General features: G+C 39.7%; 1 long non-coding RNA gene across 1 annotated transcript; it reads right to left on the reverse strand.

The window, feature by feature from the left end:
- Positions 1–1522: 1522 nt before the first annotated feature.
- LOC143677046 (uncharacterized) lies at positions 1523–3108 on the reverse strand. Its single transcript, XR_013172362.1, has 2 exons — positions 1911–3108; positions 1523–1772 (listed from the first exon to the last, which is right to left on the reverse strand). It is a non-coding gene; the product is annotated as an uncharacterized LOC143677046 (long non-coding RNA).
- Between the last annotated feature and the right edge of the window lie 6159 nt (positions 3109–9267).

The following is a 9267-nucleotide window of genomic DNA, read 5'->3' on the forward strand; positions in this document are numbered from 1 at the left end:
GTGAAGCGTGCTGCCCAGTCCAAAGAAGGAGGGCGGCTGGAGAATTATGCTTCCCCCACTACAATCTTCTCTGAGCCCCCGAGCCCGTTTGCTCAGCGTTCCTGTGCTGGGAGCAGGCAAATGGAACTCCTGCTGGGCATGTGCAGGGCCAGGCAGCGCCTCTGTCCCACCCCACCTCCAAGGCACAGTCATTCCTGCCACTGAGAACTTCCCTGGGGTGAGACATCTGGGATGGTCACTGAGAAGGGCCACTTTGCAAACACCAGCTTCCGGTTTCTCCCCAGGTTTCATGCTCCGGTCAGGGATGGCAGGAGAAGGGCCGCATCAGAAAGACGGGCTCCAGGGTAGCCAGGGCTGCTCAGGGAAGCCAGCAGGAGCCAGGAAGGAAAGCCTAAATCCCACCTCCTATAGAAGACACAGAAATAAAACTCACAGAAGAGCACTGCGGAGGAAGATGTTGATTGGAAAAACTCAGACCATTGTGCGCACAGTTCTTGACAGTGACAACTCAGCGCTATGGAGAATCCTCCCAGCAGCCCTGGGTTGGGGGTGGGCTCACCCTGCTCCTGATTTGAGAGTAATGAGGTGACTTGTCCAAGCCAACAAGGTCAGGACTCAAACTCAGGACGTCAGAACCCAGGTTCTTTCATGAAAGCACGTACAGATGAACTCAATGCGAATTTGATTTTTTAAACATTTATTTAAATTTTAAAACAATATATATGGTGTTAAATATTATATATATATATATATATATATATATATATGTATATCTGCTGAGTAATTGGGTTGACTCTATCTTTTCTATCTTTCCTTGTCCAGCAGATTCTTTTGCTAGGCTGTATTCATCTCCCCACAGAAAAACAAGGGAACAAAAGACAGTACAGGGGTCACAGGTCTCCCTTTTGTTTGAAATTGAGTCTTAAAAATACCCAACCTGGCGCCTTGTCCCAGCAGGTTTGGGTCGGCTCCATGCTGCATGCCGGGGGCGGGGTGTGGGGGGTGCTGGGTGAGGAGACTTAACACCGGTGTCATGAAAGCTGACAGCCAAGCTGCAGCACTTTGTCAAATGTTCATCTCTGGTTCCCGACTCACCCCACCCCCGCCCCCAGTCACCCCCACGCCCCAAACCCATAGCCCAGCCCACATCCAGGACACTTGGAACTGAGAATGTTAACCTGGGATGTAGAGATAGGAAGGAAAAGGAAACGTTAGGCTGACCTGATTTATAGGCATAAGACTTTAATAGAGCAGCTCTGTGCCACAAAACATAGTAATGGTTCCTTGGATCTGTTTCAATGTATCATGTCACCCTTTCTTTTGGAGATGTTACAAAGCTGCAGGGACAGCTCCAGTCTGCTTTTACAAGTCTGTTGCTTAGAAGTGCAACTGTGTGTTGGCTCAGCTGATGCTCAAAGCTTTGGAGGAGTTTAAGGGGGAAAAGATTAAAGTGACTATGAAACCACAAACTATGTACAAAATGTATCATGGACTTTAATTTGAGGTGTTTTTTTTTTTTGCCTCATACTGCTTGAGGCAGTGATTTCCAGAAGAGTCTGCTGTTTGTATTTTTTTAAAAAAAACTGTTTTGGAGAAAGATTCCATTTTCAAAGGCTCTGTGGGTCACAAAACAGTTGCTCTGAGTCCTGGCTGTGCCCCAGAAGGCTCATTCTTGGGGTGATGCAAGCTGGAGGGCTGAACTGGACGTTCCAAAGGGCCCTTCCGTGGAGGCTGTTGGGGTGGGTACAGTGTCCCGTCAGGGAGCCCAGAGCCTGAAAACCATACAGTCCAGATGTTTACAGGTCCCTAATCTGCCTCCAATTTAAAGTTAAAAAAAAAAAAAAAAGAGTCCCAGAAGCTTTATCCACTGCAGCCCCTCCTATCTCCTTTTCTCCATCCTCCAGAGTTACCTTTCCAACATGAACTTCAAAAACTTCTCTGACCTTCTCGGTGTCCCAGTTATTTAGAAAGTAGTTCTGATTGTGGAACACAGAGTTATGGCTCCAGCCAGCAGGCAGGAGGCCTCAGCTTTCTCTCTGATGTGCCCACACTTCCCATTTGGCTTCCCCCTCTCCCCACCCCGTGCTCCGTCTCTGGGGTGGCAAGGTTCCTGGGCTTGTTGCATCACAGTAGATTCTTCTTGGGGTATGTCTTGCATCACAGGGAGGGTAAATTTTATCAAGCCGGACACCATCTGTTAAATCCTTTTTCTTCGCTCCAGTAGTAGGACGTAATATGAATCTGGATTGAATTAAAAGCCCCTGACCCAGCATTTCTGCCTGGGACATCTGGACTTCAAGGAGAAATGTAACAAGAGTAGCCAGCTGCTGGGATAAAGGTGCTGGTTGCAAACTTGCTGTTCAGTCTTAATTAGAAAATCATACGCTTCAGGGCAGGGCATATGCTCTAAAGCCTCATCGCTCCTCTCCAGGTGCTACCTTCCCATCAAGCCTCACACTCAGGTAAGGGGATCTTCAGTGCCCATCCTCCCTTCCCACCCCCTGCATGCAACCTGGTGGGATAAGCCCCTGGAGAACCTTCAATTCCAGTCCAAGTTCTGATCTCAACTTGGCTTAGAATTCAAAGCAAGTTCCATCCTGAACACAATGATCACACAAATCTCCATCCAGAGAGGGTCGAAGAGTTCATTTTGTCAGGAAACCCCTCTAGACACTAAGCTGAGAACCTAAAAGCCAGGAGACCTGATTTCTTAGTTCTGCCTCTCAGCCTACTTCTTAGACCTGGGGTGATCATTAAATACTTCTGAGCCTCACTGCCCCATCCGTGACGTTGCTGATCTTTCAGATTCTTGCCTCCTGAAGCACCATGATTCTCAAAGTCTGCAGATCATGATGATCAGTTTCTTTTCCTTTGTTAACAATTTCCAAGCAATACTTTTCATTGAAAGTCATTTTGTAAAAAGACTTTATCTGTGTTTGAAGAAATCTGTCATTTTCTGCCTTTGATCATAGTCATTCGCAGGGGTGATATTAAATAGTTTTGATGACCAGTCTGTTGATGACCCAACAATCAAATAGTCCCTGGCCACTGCAGCTACACTGGTGTACTGGAGTACACTGGTGTGGAAAGCTGGTTCCCAGCACTCCTTTCTTTATGTGCCTTGGCTCTTTTGTAAGCTTAATAGTCTTCTTTCAAAAAATTATTTTCTTCTGATTTTAAAATAAATATATTCAATAAAGAAATTTTTAAATAATAAAAATGCCTAAAATATCAGTTAAAAAGGATGCATTTTAGAATCAAAGCAGTTTTTTGTATGTATTCTGCCCTTTTTCTCTTTTATCCTATATATTTTTCTGTCATTAAATATTTTATGAAAGCATTTTTATTTTTGCAAGACATTCTAAATACATAAGTAAATATGTCATTTATTTAAATAAATCTGACATTTCCATTTATTAATGTTATAAATCACACAGTCACTAATTTCACTGTACTGAGTCATTCACCTGTCTCTAACCATTTCTTTGGTTAAGCGCCTCAATGTGGAATTACTGAACAAAAGATTATATGTACTTTTTATGTTCTGGAATTTTTTTAAATTTATTTTTTGTTAGAGAAATTGTAGGTTTACAGAGAAATCATGGGGAAAATATAGAGCTGCCATATGCCCCCCTCACACATGCAATTTCCCTATTATTAACACTGCGTTAGTGTGATAGCTTAGTTACAGATGATGAAATGATAGCATCATAATTATGCTATTAACTATAGTCCACAGTTTACACTGTTGTACAGTACTGTGGCTTTTTAAAAAATGTATTCTAGTTACACATATACAATCTGAAATTTCCATCTTTTAACCACATTCAAATATATGATTAATGGTGCTAATTACATTCCTGATGCTGTATTGCCATCACCACCATCCATTACCAAAACTTTTCCATCATGCCAACAGAAACCCTATTCCAATTAAACATTAACTCCCCATTCTATCCACACCACAGCCCCCTCGTAACTACTGTCTCTATGAATGTGCTTATTCTATTTATTTCATATCAGTGAGATTGTACAATATTTGACTTTCCGTGTCTGGCTATTTCAGTCAACACGATGCCTTAAAAAACATCTATGTTTGATATGTAGCATGTATCAGAACTTCATTCCTTCCTACAGCTGAGTAATATTCCATTGGATGTCCGTACCACATTTTGTTTATCCATTCATCAGTTGATGGACATTCAGTTTCCTTCCATCTTGTGGCAATTGTTAATAATGCCGCTATGAGCACTAGTGTGCAAAAATCTGTTTGAGTTCATGCTTTCAATTCTTTTGAGTGTATTTCTACAAGTGGGGTTGGCGGGTTATATGATAATGATGTTCTTAATTTTATGAGGTACCACCAAAATGTTTTCCTCAGTGGCAACACCATTTTACATTCCCACCAACAATAAACAGGTGTTCCTATTTCACCACATCTCTCCAACACTTGTTGTATTCCTTTTTTTTTTAAATAGTAGCCATTCTAATGAATGTAAAATGATATCTCATTATGGTATTGATTTGCATTTCCTTAGTGACGTTGAGCATCTTTTCATGAGCTTATTGGTCATTTGTATATCTTCTTTGGAGAAATGTCTATTCAAATCTTTTGCCTATTTTTAAATTGAGTTGTTTGTATTTTGTTGTTGAGTTGTAGGATTTCTTTATATATTCTGGATAGGAAATGGTTATTTGGACAGGTGGTCTCCAAATGTTTTCTCCCATTCTTTAGTTCTCTATTTACTTTCATGATGAAGTCCTTTGATGGACAGAAATTTTTAATTTTGATGAAATCATAATTATCTATTTTTTTTTCTTTTGCTGCTTGTGCTTTTGGTATAAAGTCTAAGAAACCACAGCCTAACATGGGGCCCTGAGATACTTCCCTATATTTTTTTCTAGGTGTTCCAGATGTTTTATGGTTCAGTTCTTATATTTACAGCTTTCTGATCCATGTTGAGTTAGTTATTATATATATTGTGGGGTAAAATTCCACCTTTGCTCTTTTTCATATGGATATCATCTTTTTCCAGCCCCATTTATTAAAGCAATTATTACTTCCTGTTGGACTTGATACCCTTGACAAAAATCAAGTGGCCATAGATGTGAGAGTTGATATCTGAATTCTCAATTCAATTCCATTGGCCTATATGTCTGTCCTTATGCCACTACCATGTTGTTTTGATATCTGTAGCTTTGTAATAAGTTCTAAATTGGGAAATGTGAGTCTTCCAACTTCGTTCTTATTTTTTAAGGAGACTGATGGCTACAACTTTGTGAACATAATTAACAGTTCTGAATTATGTATTTGAATGTGGTTAAAGGGGGGAATTTTAGGCTGTACATAAGTTACTAGAATAAAAGTTTTAAAAATAAAAACATAGGACTGCACAATGCAACCAGGGAGCCCTAATGTAAACCATGCACCATAGGTAATAGTACAGTAATAATAATAATATTCTTTCACCAGTTGTAACAAATGTGTCATATTAGATGCAGGGTATGTTAGTTTACATGTAATATGCCAGAACTGGAATGGCTTTTTAAAAGTGAAATTTAATAAGTTATAAATTTATGGTTCTAAGTCTATAGAAATGTCCAAAGTAAGACATCCAGGGAACAATACCTTAATTCAAGGAAGGCTGATGAGTCAGGAAGATCTCTGTCAACTGGGAAGTCAAGTGGCCTGTATCTTCTTGTCCCTTGCTCCTGGGCTCCACTGCTTTCAGCCTCTGTTCCTATGGGGGTTCCTCACTTTGCTTCTCCAGGGCTGGCTTTCATCTCTTGGCTTCCCTTGGCTCTCTCCAGCTTTTGGCTTGCTAACATCTCAGGGCCGTGTCTGGTAGGCTCCATGTGTCTCCAAACATCTGTGTCTCTGTTCTCTGAAGCAACTGTTCTCTCAAGTGTCTACAGCTGCTCTCTCTGTTGGCTCTGAGGTTTCTGCCTCTCTCAAAAATGTTTCCTATTTTAAAGGATTCCAATAAACTAATCAAGACCCACCAGGAATGGATGGAGTCATACCTCCATCTAATGAAAGGTCACACCCACAACTGGGTGTGCCACAGCTCTGTGGAGATAATCTGATCAAAAGTTTCTAGGCTACAGTATTGAATCAGGATTAAAAGAAACAGCTGCTCCCACAAGACTGGGTCAGGACTAAAACATGGCTTTTCTGGGGTATACAATACCATCAAACCTGTATATAGGATATTAACAATGGGAGGGGGAGCAGGAGTTATATGGGAACTCTTTATTTTCTGAATGGTTTTTTTCTGTAAATAAATAAACAATTTTTTTTCTATTTCTGAGCTCTCAATTCAGAGAGTTTCAATTCAGAGATTCCGTTGATCTATATGCCTGTCCTTATATCAGTACCACGCTGTTTTAACCACTGTAGCACTGCAATAAGTTTTAAATTAATAATTATGAGTTATCCTATTTTGTTTTTATTTTTCAAGGTGATTTTAGCTATTCAGGGGCCCTTACCCTTCTATGCGAATTAGATGATTGGCTTTTTCATTTCTGAAAAGAAGACCGTTGGAATTTTTATTGGGATTGCATTGAATCTGCACATCATTTTGGGTAGAATTGACATCTTAACAATATTCAGTCTTCTGATCCATGAACATGGAATGCCCTTCCATTTATTTAGGTCTTCTTCAATTTCATTTAGCAATGTTTTGCAGTTTTCTGCTTATGGGTCCTTAACATTCTTAGTTAGCATTATTCCTAGATAATTTGATTCCTTTCATTGCTATCGTACCCTGGAACTTTCTTCATGATTTCCTTTTCAGATTGTTCATCACAAGTTTATGGAAACATTACTGATTTTTGCATGTTGAACTTGTACCCTGCCTCTTTGCTGAATTGGTTTATTACCTCTAGTAGCTTTTTTGTGGATTTTTCAGAATTCTCTGTATGTGGGATCATGTCATTTGCAAATAGAGAAAGTTTTACTTCTTGCTTGCCAATTTGGATGTCTTTTATTTCTTTTTCTTGCCAAATTGCTTAGGCTAGAAGTTCCAGTACAATGTTGAATAATGATGCTAACAGTGGGCAGCCTTGATTGGTTCCTGATGTTAGAGGGTAAGCTTTCAGTATTTCACCATTGAGTATAACATCAGTTGTGGATTTTTCATATATGCTTTCTACCACATTGAGAAGTTTCCTTCTATTCCTATTTTTCAACTGTTTTATCAAGAAGGGGAAGGGGCTGGATTTTGTCAGATACCTTTTTTTGCATCAAATGAAATGATCATGTGGTTTTTATCCTTCATTCTATTAATATGGTTTATTACATTAATTGATTTTCTTTTGCTAAACCACCCTGACATACTGGAATAAATCCCACTTGATGATGATATACAGTTCATTTAATGTGTGATTGGATTTGGTTTGCTAGTATCTTGTTGAGGATTTTTGCATATTATACTCATAAGAGATATTGGTCTATAATTTTCTTTTCTTGTGGTTTCTTTATCTGGCTTTGTTAAACTTTTAGTTTTCTAGACTGCTTAAAGCAAATACCATGAAATGGTTCTACTTGCGTTTAATCCATTTACAATTAAAGTGCTGATAATGCAGGACTTTCTTCGGCTACTTTTTTTTTTCTCATTCAACTTCAATTTTATTTTCATTTACATTGGATTTGGTGAAGGGATGGGATCCTGAATGAATGAATGAATCTGTGATATTCTGTTAATCTCTCAAACATAATTGGGATACAGGTTCAAGTTAAGGCCAGGACTTGTATCAGAGTCAGAGGAGGTCAACCACTGCTGCTGGGTGGTGTTATCATCAGGAGAATGGCAGGAATGGGAGCAGAGGTGACCATGGAGGGCTCGGGATCCAGGGTGCCCAACCTGGAGCCTGAGGGTTCTCCATGTAGAACACATGTGTGGAGGTCCCATAAGCTCTTCAAAGGGCCTGAGAATAGTACAGGATTGAGCTGGAACTCAGGAGGTGGAAGGTTGGCCATGTCTGCATGGGAATGATCTGAGGAGACTGTCCTCTCAGCTATAGTCTATTATTCTTTGTAGAGCCTCTCCATCAGACAAGGCAAGGGTTCAGTTCTTGGCTTCTGGTTGGCCACTTGCATAGTTCAATATACATCTGTCAAACTTATCAACATGTGGAGACATTGTTGCCTGCCCTCCTTTATACCCCTCTTCCTGAGCCCCTGCGCTACTGATTTCAACAGTATGTGATTCTTTTTCCTCTCTTTAGGAGACATCACATGCTCAAGTGATTCCCATTCCTGAATGAAACTCCTGATTTCCTCATCACTCCAAGGAGAATTTAGCTGGCCTGAGGGCTTCTCTGCTTCCTGAGTGTCTTCTTCCTTTACTTCCTGGGGGTTTCTAGTTATTTCAGGCTGAAGTGTCAGTCCCTCCATTGTTCATCCCTGACCATTTTCTGGAGATTCTTCTCTGCAGCCCTAGGACTTAATCCAGGGTGGTCATAGCTGGCACTTATTCCTGTGCTGTGGGAATCAGGTAAGTATGGAGGCCCTAAGTGTTGAAATATGTTCTCTTCTGCCACTTTTCTATTTTGGTCTCTGCAAATCATAGCTTTTTTGTTCCTCAATTCTTCCATTAATGCATACTTTCACATTTAGTTGAGTTTTTGTATTGTACCATTTTGAATCCCTTCTCATTTCCTTTATATACCTTTCAGATATTTTCTTTGTGGCTACCATGGGACTAAATTTAACATACCAAATCTATAACCATCATATTTGTTTTGATACTAATTTAACTTCAATAGCATACACAAACACTGTTCCTATTACTTCTCTGTCCCCTGTCTTTCTTTGTACTTGTTACAAATTATATTTTATATATTATATGCCCCAAACCCTAGATTTATCATTACTTTTTATGTAGCTATCTGCATTTTAGAATCTTTAAGAAATATAAAGTGGAGTTATATGCCAAAAAATATAATATATCACTGTAGTTTATAATTACTCATATGGTTATCCTTACTGCAGATCGTTTTTTTTCTTTATGCTGCTTTGATCCATTGTCTAGTGCCCTTTCTTTTCAGTCTGGAGAACTTTTTTTAGCATCATTCATAGGGCCGGTCTAGTGGTGACAAACTCCCTTAGATCTTATTTATCTGGGAATGTCTTGATCTCTCCCTCATTTTTGTAAGGCAGTCTTGCCAGACATAAAATTCTTGGTTATCAACTGTTTTCTTTCAGCATTTTAAGTTTTTCATCCCACTGCCTCCTTGTCCCCATGGTTTTTGATGAGAAATTGG

The sequence above is a fragment of the Tamandua tetradactyla genome, chromosome 1 (assembly GCF_023851605.1).
Source record: "Tamandua tetradactyla isolate mTamTet1 chromosome 1, mTamTet1.pri, whole genome shotgun sequence".
Classification (NCBI taxonomy): Eukaryota; Metazoa; Chordata; class Mammalia; order Pilosa; family Myrmecophagidae; genus Tamandua; species Tamandua tetradactyla.